The 9,428-nt window shown below is 47.6% G+C and overlaps 1 non-coding gene across 1 annotated transcript; it reads right to left on the minus strand.

Annotated features, from left to right (window-relative positions):
• Positions 1-5,395: 5,395 nt before the first annotated feature.
• On the minus strand, positions 5,396-5,468 carry TRNAV-AAC (transfer RNA valine (anticodon AAC)). Its single transcript has one exon. It is a non-coding gene; the product is annotated as a tRNA-Val (tRNA).
• Positions 5,469-9,428: the final 3,960 nt, after the last annotated feature.

A 9,428-nucleotide genomic window follows, 5' to 3' on the forward strand; every position in this document is an offset into this window, starting at 1 on the left:
CTCAACCCAGAATTCCAATGGGCAGGGGAGACTGCGGGAACTATGGGACAGTTACCCACAGTGCAACGCTCTGGAAATTGTATAAAGTCGAGGACACAGGCCCATACTAAGCACATTAATTCGGCGGTGTGCGTCCATGTACCAAGGCTAGCATCAATTTCCCTGGCCAGGCCCTTTGGAGGTTTGAGCTACTCCCTGTGGTCACCCCACTCAAGGAGCATTCGTTCTAGGCAGTAAGCTGGCTAGACAGTAAATCTTCAGATGCTGCTCCCAATGCTACACTCAGTTTTTCCGAAAACTAGTATCTGTAAAATTAGTCTACTTTCTGGCCAGAAGAGACCATTACAGCATCTAATCTGACCCCCTGCATATCACAGGCCTCCTGCATGACACAATAGCTACTTCTGGGGGAAAGGCATCTAGTTTTCATTGAATGACTTCAGGGGATGGAGATTCCACCACTTTCCTTGGTAGCTTGTTCCTGTGGTGAATCATCCTCGCTATTGACTATTCGGGTCTTAGTTGTAATATGAATTTGTCTCTTTTCACCTTCCAATCATTGGGTCTTGTTATGTCTTTCTCTGCTCCATTCAAGAGCCCTTTAATATCCAATCTTTTATCTCCATTAAGGCACTTCAACACTTCAGTGAAGTCACCTTTCAATCTTCTTTTGATAAGCTAAACAGATGGAGCTCTTTCAATAGCTCACTAGAAGGCATTTTTCTCCAGCCCTCAGAACATTTTGGTGGCTTTTTGCTGCCCCAGCTCCAATTTCACAGTATCTTTTTCAAATGAGGACACCAAAACTGGAGACAGTATTCCAATATCAGTCTCACTGATGCCGTGTCACCTCCTGTGATGTTATTGACATAATCTGTAACTTTATAGATCACCATTGTGACCACTGTTCTATATTTGCAGCCAATATGATAGAAAGGTTGTTGTGAAAGGGGTCTATGGAGAGGTTCTGATTGGCTGATTATAATTATGCTATCTCTAGATGTGTATCATTTTTGTAGTTGACTTTATGAATATTGGCTCTATGCTGTCTGTATTCAAACTTGTGCTATGCTTCCGAGGAACACCCCAGCCAGACAAGTTGGTGTCAGTTCTGCCTAGCCTGCTTGATGGCCCATTAAGGACCATCAGCTCTACAATCAACCCACTGAGAGAAGGTAGATATGCCTTGTGGCTCAGCAAGGTATGCAGGGACCTGCCTATGGACAAAACTCAAAGGTTTTTCTATGCCACGTGCTTGATAGAGTGTCCTTGGGACAAAGAAAACAAAGACCACATGGCAAGAGACTGTAAAAGGCTGATGCCTCGTCTCCATCTTGTCTTCAGTCCTGCTTCATACCTCTGAAGGGACTTTGCTACAAACTGAAGCTCTGTACAAGGGACTGAATGACCCATCCCAGCTGTGGATGGACTCCAGAGACTTGATTTGAACCTGCAGTTTATTCCATCACTGCTACAAGCCTGAACCAAGAACTTTGCCAATACTGTATGTGAAGAGTTAAAATTCATGTGCATATTATGTAACAACCTGGTCTATGGATTGTGCCAGCTCTTTTCCAGACCCAAAGTCCAGAGTATAATCAAGGGACCAGAAGCCTAGCAAATAGTGACCAGCTAAAAGAAAGCTGGGTAAACAGAAAGCCTTGCTTGCTAAGATAGGCTTGGTCAGCAAATTGCCAGGTGTTGGAGCTAAGAACTAAAGAATTGTATCTTATTCAGAGTTGCAGATTGAACAAAGAATCCCTGTTCCTATTGTGTAAGTCTCTTCTGTAGGGAGACGTTCTTCCCAGAGATCCAACCTTGAGTTTATGAAGAGTTGGCAGATGTCAATATAAGATATGGCATCCTTCCACCTCTATTCCCAGGGACCAATGCCTTGCCTTAAGAGACACAGAAAACAATCTTTATTGCCATATACTTTCACTGTTTCTTTGCTTTAAGCCCTAGTAATGTACCTGGAGGACAATCAAAGGAGTCGCTCCTTTCCTATGGACCTCAAATCAGAATTCAGCATAGATATTTTATACTAATAACATTTTATCAAAGTATTCATGAAATGTTAACTTGCTAACTTGAGACCATGCGTGGAGACGTTATGTAACCTGTTAACCTTTGGCTACTGTGCTTATCACGTCTTGCTGCAAAACCTATCCCAGAGTTTGGAACTCCCTAGCCCGTCTCTTTCCCCCACCCATGGAAAATCTATATATTCTATTGTAATCAATTAACAGTGTCTCTGAGCCTAATAAGCAAGGTGACACTCTGCCAGTTCTGTGTGTAATAAACTCCTATTCTTGCCCTCTACATGGTGGAGATTTATGTCCTTCACAGACACCTGCTGAACAAAGAGGAGATTCAACATCCAGCTTGGCTGAATGTGTCTTCTCTCCCCACAGCTTGGTGATCTTCTGAGGAAATGGAGAAGACTGCCTTTGCCTAGCTGCACATTGCTTGCAAAAGAAACAAGTCTTTTTGGTGGCAAGTGTTGAAAGGAGCCATTAGACAAATGTGGAGACAGGAAAAATGTCCCCCAACTCAACTGGCATCTGTGGATGCTGAAGTCACAACACAAAGTGCTAAACAGTATATGAGCACAGGCTGGTGTCAGAAGAGTCTCTCCCAAAGCCTTTTCCACCAGCAGGGGCCTCTCTGTGCGCAGAACTCCTGGTAGTGTGATGGCTGCAGGCAGTGGAGAACTCTATTTTGGCATCTCTTTGTCAGTGAACATCTACAGAGGCTGTTTAAAGGTCTTTAGATAGTGATCTTTGGGAAGAGCTGGCTGAAGTGTCTTCCTAGTAACCAGAAGATCCTGGCTTGGCCTCCCAGTTCTTCCGTGCAAGTCTTGAGGGAAATGGGGAATGTCTGTAGTTTGGAATTTGCAGGTGTTGTCCTGGACCATCAAAGAGAACAGTTGCAAGTAATTTCTCAAGGCAGGCACCCTGGCTTGGGTGGCCTAAGCACCTGCCTAGTAAACAGAAAATCCTGGGTTCAAATCCCAGTAGTACCTTGTTCTACGGGTTTGGTCTCCTCTGCTCACATTTTCCTGTGTCTTTCTAGGAAACAGAAGAGACCTCCCTTGGTATCCAAGTCATTGCTTGATAAGGAAAAGGCTTTTTTGGAGAGAAACGTTGGAAAGAATCAAATCACAAGCCTGGAGTTGATGAAAAGGCTGCTGTGACTGGCATTGGCATGGTGGTTGCTTTGGCTGCAATTGCTGCAACACAAAAGCCTGCACCACACGTCCTTGTGATTCGCTGGGGATGTCCACACACAGATGTCATGTCATCTTCCTTTTGATTGTCACTGATGAAAAATGGAGCAGCTGGGAGAAAAGTCCCAGAGGCACTTGCCAGGTAAAGTAGAGGTTAGAGATGCAGCACCCAGTGGTGCCTTGCCAAATCTGTCCACTCCTCACACTTTTTGGTCAATCTTTTGAGGAAGCAGAGAAGACTGCCTCTGCCTTGCAATGCAAATGCTTCCAAAAGAAACCGGTCATTTTTTCTGACAAGTGTTGGAAGAGACACCTAAGAAATGTGGAGACAAGGAAAAGGTCATCGTAACTCAACTTGCATCCATGACTCTTGAGGCCACAACGCAGAGCACTGAGCACTGTACGATCACAGCTGGGGACAGAAGGGCCTTTTTCAAAGGCATTTTCCACTAGCAGGGTCTTCTCTGTGCACTGAATTCCTGATAGTGTCTGCTGGCACTGGAGATCACTATTTTGGCATCTCTCTCTCTCTGTCTCAGTGAGCACCCGCTGTGGTTGTTGAAAGTCTGTGATGGGATCTATGGGATGCAACCTGAACAGTGGGACCCCTGAGCCCTTTGTCCCACCACCTGGGCTCCCTCTCACACATGTGATGCTGAGACAAGCTGTGAATCTCTGGCAGATATTGCACTTACACAGACATCCGTAGGTAGGGACACAGCCAACTGAATTACATGAATGCTTCTGCAGCCACTCATAACACTAATGACAGAAAGTCGCCCCCCCTACAGCTATGCAGCCTTACACCCCTGGGTCATACCATCTTGCCTTAATCAGAAGCCTGATCAGTGTGAGTTTATTACACAGGGTCCACCCCTCCCTCACTGTGAATAGTACATGAACCAGCCTTGTAATGGAGCTGAGATTTCCCAAGAACTTCAAGCAAAATACACCAGTTTAAGTAGAGCATAGAACAGATTTATTAACTACAGAAAGATGGAGTTTTAAGGATTATAAGTGGTAGGAATAAAAGATCAAAGTAAATTACCATGGAAATTAAAGATAAATTCACAATCTAAACTTTACACCTTATTACACTAGGGCGTAGTTCAGTTATGCACACAGGAAGGCTTAATGCTCGAGCTGCTGCACATGCTGGGCAGGCTTAAGGTCGGGCTCCCCATGGCAGGAGAGAAGAAGACTCGGCCCCTGGAGGGGCAGGCTGGGGCTTCCTGGATCCCATTTGCTCACAGCCAGCGCCCTGCCCCCACTCCCAAGTCATCCATGGTGCCCCCAGGTCTGCCAGAATGGAGCAGCAGTTTTCACTGCACTACATGCACTTATGGCTTACAGGCAACTCCCAGACTCACCACAGTCCACCATCTCGGCCAGAAAGGAGCCCACTCAGCCTCACCATTGCTGCTTTTCCTTCCCCCCAGAACCCCGCTACTCCTGGGCTGCAAGTAGCCATCACTGGGATGCCAACAGGCAGCCACAGGGGTCTGTCTCCCAGCAGCCAACCGCACCTCCATGGGTTCAGCCCTCAGAAGGGCAGGTGGGGGTTTCCTGGATCCCAGTTGCTCACAGGCAGCCCAGCCTCCACCTCTAAAACCATCAGTCATGCCCCCAGGTTGGCCATAAAGGAGCCGCCATTCTCCACTTGGACTCAGCTTTGCTTGTTTTCCTTTCACCCAGAACCTCCCTTCTTCTCCTGGGCTGCAAGTAGCCACTCCTGGGAAGCCAAGAGGCAGGCACAGGATTCTACCTCCCAGTAGCCAACCACACCTCCCCAGGCTTTGCAGAATGAAGGGTGGTGCTCTACTAACCCCACTTAGCCTCACAGCTTCTTCCCTGCCTTCCTCAGCTCAACTTTCCTCTATTGCCCCATTCCTGCCTCACTTCCTCCTTTGGCCAGTCACGCAAAGGAGCCCAGCAGGAAGTGAGAGCCTCTATAGGCCAACCTCCAACAGCAGAGGTGGCCAAGCCACAAGCCTCCAAATGGTGACTGGCCTAACTACTCTAGGTTCTCCAGCCTGACACCAAGGTGCTTTCTTCACTGCTGTCAGCATCCTCTGTCATGCAGGGGTTGGAGTTATCCCAGGGACAGGTCAATAGGAGGAGTGGCCTTTCTGAACAACAAGGGGATCTGGGAAAAGGAAGCCAGCATATTTCTGCCTGGTTTTGAACCAGGGACCTTTTGCGTGTTAGGCAAATGTGATAACCACTACACTACAGAAACTCCACCTACTGCGTTGTTGCTCACTCTGGCACAGACCGATGGACAAATCTAGAGAATGTGGTGGTAGCCCCTCGATAGGTCAGCTGGCGGAGCAGAGGACTGGAGCCAGCACTCAGGAAGTCGTCCTTACCTCGCCCGTGTGACTCCAGCTTGAGGGAGAGCTTCTTTTTCTTCTCCTTGCTGACAAAGAGCAAGAGAAGAATGAAAGGTCAGGTGGGCCAACTCGGTGCAGAAGCCCATGCTGTCTTTTCCTGCTGCATAGCCTGAAATGAGGGACTCGTGGCAGTTAAAGGAACTGCTGCACTCTCAGAAAACATCCCGCCCATGCATAAAGGAGGATAGAAGAGCCTGTTAGTCTAGCACGCTCCCAGCTGAACTGTTTCAGCAGCTGCTAGATTTCTTTTTGGCCTGTTACTTTTCTGTCTGGGATGTTGTTGTCAGCTGTGGCACAGAAAAAGGACGTCATTGCGAGCTGCCCATGAAGATAAGATTAACTTTTGCCTTCCTTGCTCGGCTTTACTTGCTTTCTCACCCTATTCCTGCCTTAGTTCCTGTGTTACCTGAAGGCAACGGGGGCCCAGCAGTACGAAGAGGAAGTTAGACAGCTAGACCCTGGTGGCAAAAGTTCTACCACCGCTTGCCACCCCACTCTCTTCTCCCAGCTTCACATATTGACCGCCAGGGACTTGGTGCCCAGCAGCACAACGGAAGGCAGTGGACAGAGCCACCCTCGCCTTGAAGCTCTGGCTCATTAAACCGTATCTTCAGTCACTGATGGCCAAAGAGAGACCAACAGCGCTTGCTATTTTAGCACTTGAAAATGCCATTGGTCAGTCACTGGATCTCTTTAATGCTGTTACATAACAAATGAAAATAGAATCTCAGTGTGACATTCTGTACCTTTGGGGGAGAGTGCTGTAACCCCCATACTCCTCATTTTCATATAATCATGATCTTATATACAGAGCATGCCTTGTAAGGTATCAGGGGAAAGGATATGATCTGCTGAAAGTCATTTCTCTACCCATAGATGTTTACCATTCATGCATATGAAGTTATGAGAATTGTGCAGTGTGGTTATCACTATGCTGTAAGGTGGGGGAGTCAGCCAAATATTAGCTCCCCACTGACAACAGCAAGGAAAGTAACCAACACCCGGACAGGGTGTCAAACAACCCACCAACAGCCATTGTTCAGCAAAGGAGCTACAGTGCAATCACTTACCTGCAAGAGGACACCCCAGTGGAATTGCTCAGACTTGCTTGGAGAGACGCAGTGATGCTCACCTGACTCTGAAGGGGGAGCAAAGCCAAGAGGGAAGAAAGGACATGATAAAAGCAGAGACATTTGCCATGCTTTGTCTCTCTCGTCCACCTACATCTACAGACACCCCCACACCAAGCAACTGAAGCGCTGACGAAAGGGGAGAGCCTGGCTGAAAAGCCACCAGCCGGCCTGTGGTGAGAAGCATCTAAGTTTGTAAGGGCATTGAAAGGGTTAAGATCAGCTTAGAGTGCATTTTGCTTTTATTTCACAAAAACAACGAGGAGTCCGGTGACACCTTAAGAACTAACAGATTTATTTGGACACAAGCATTCGTGGGTAAAAAGCCCTCTTCTTCAGATGCATGGAGTGAAAATTGCAGATAGAGGCATAAATATATATTGGAACATGATGTAAAGGGAGTTACCATACAAGGGGAGAACCAGTGTTGAAGGCTAATTCAGTCAGGGTGGATGTGGCTCTCTCCAAGTAATTGACAGGGAGGTGTCAATACCAAGAGAGGGAAAATTGCTTTTGTAGTGAGCCAGTCACCCCCAGTCCCTCTTCAAGCTCAAATTAATGGTGTTAAGTTTGCAGATCAGTTGTAACTCTGCAATTTCTCTTTGAAGTCTGTTTTTGAAGTTTTTTGAATGGCTTCTTTTAAATGGCTACTTTAAATGGCTATGTTTAATTGTGTTATTGAATATGAACATGTAAACGTGTGATGGAAGTCCCATGTGGTCTAGTGGTTAGGATTCTTGGCTTTCACCCAGACAGCCTGGGTTCAATTCCCCCCACAGGAACAATGCAGAGCTTCTCCTTGGAGGGGAGACAGGAAACAAAAAGAATGGGAAGGGATCCTGCCAGCAGCAGAGCTGGATAGAGTTGGGAGCAGTACTGGATTTGACATGGTGCCCTAGTGCTAGGCCCAAGCTCTGAAGGGACCTGTAACAGTAACTTCCTCCCCTCTGCAGAAAGGGAGCCTCAGAGCAGCCTGGATTCAGTAGGGGAGCTGAGACCCCATAGGGCCCTGGGAGCTGTAGTTCCTTGACGAGCTCCCTGCCTTGGAGGAGAGAAGGAACATTTCCCAGCCTTCCCTTGACTGCTATCAACAGGAAAAGGAGGGGGGGAAGCTGTGAGACTCCATGTGCTGCAGCTTGCTGTGGCTGGGGGGCTGGTTGCTAGAAGGGGGTGCCACCTGTGAATAGGGAAGAGGTGTGACCAAGGAGTAGAAGGCTTTGGCCCAGGTAGCACCCTCAGAAGACTTCCCCAGACAGGCTTAGGGATGCTGGTGTGACCTCGCCTGGCAACCTCCAAAGATGGAACTGGGTGGACTAACTGGACAGGGCCCTTCTCTATCTGAAGCTGGGCAAGGGAGGTATGTGGATCCCACCAGAAGGTAAAATGGTAAGTAAGGAAGGGGAGGCTCTACTGGACCTGGACAGCTTCAGATACAGGACAGGAGGATTTCCATTTCTGAGCCATGAAAATAGAAATTGACTTTTCCTTTCCAGATGTATCTAATATTCAGAAAGGGAATCTAGCCCCTGCCTTCCAGATCTGAACACTTCAAAATCAGGAGTGCTCAAGCTCAATTTGGGCAGCTGTTACTTCATTTCTCCCAAATCAAATATGCTGATCCACTGTCATTTACTGTAGAAAAAGTAGGAGAAAATTGAACAACAAACGTTGGAGTCTTCACAGTGCTAACGAGGGCTGGAATTGCTATTTTCAACAGCCATTACACTTTTTTTTTAGTTTTGTTTGTTTAAAAGGAAGACAGTGATATTGCACTGGCAAATTCCCCATAGAAACAAAGAATGGAACAAAAGAATAATAAAAGCACCTCAACTTTCCTCATTTATGTAGGACAGTCTTATTAGATGGATCCAGATATCTTCCAATCACAGAAGCTGATAATTGTTCCACTTTACTGCAGTTCTGTAACCATGCAGGAACCTAGAGGAGGAAAGTGCCTAACTCCAGAGTCTGCAGCTGCCTAGGGCCAGTGCTGAGGATTTAGAGTCCCTAGTGCTGCCCTTGCAAGGTTCAAGCATGCTCAGCCTTGGCATTGCCTCCGCTCCTGCGGCTAATAGCTGCAGCTGTCTAAGGCTGGCCTCTGGCAGTTGCCCCATGGCTGTAGCTAGAGAAACTACAAGTGGCTCTATGACTCCTGGGGCCATTAAGCTAGAGCACCTAAAGACACTGGAGTTAACCTCAAGGAACAGAGGTCACCAGTAGGAAAGGAATGTCGGGGGAGCAGGGAAGGCGGGAGCAGGTCAAACTTGCAGAGGGAGCTTCCAGCTGGTTGGGAGCATGTCCAAAGTAGAAAGGAAACAAGTATGGGGAGAGGTGGTGGTGACCAGGTAGCAGACTAGCATGTAGATGGGAGCAGAGGGAGAGACGCTGGTGTCTTCAGATTCCCAAGGGCTAAGTCCTCACTGTGGGGAAATGGTGTTTGCAGGTGGCTTGCTCACATGGCAGGATGGGGGCTGAGGGAGGGATCTGTCAGAACTGATCAGGTGTCTGGTGGCTTTAGGACTTTGAGCTGAGACTAGGACCACATGCAGTGACTGGTGACATGGGGGGGTACTGGAGACATGGCTAGAGAAGGTCTGAATGAGGAAAGAGATAAATCTGTGGGGAGTTTCCTTGGTCACTATGAAAGTTCTGCTCACTGTGGACACTGGTAAACCC

Source organism: Gopherus flavomarginatus, unplaced genomic scaffold (genome assembly GCF_025201925.1).
Source record: "Gopherus flavomarginatus isolate rGopFla2 unplaced genomic scaffold, rGopFla2.mat.asm mat_scaffold_35_arrow_ctg1, whole genome shotgun sequence".
NCBI classification, from domain to species: domain Eukaryota; kingdom Metazoa; phylum Chordata; order Testudines; family Testudinidae; genus Gopherus; species Gopherus flavomarginatus.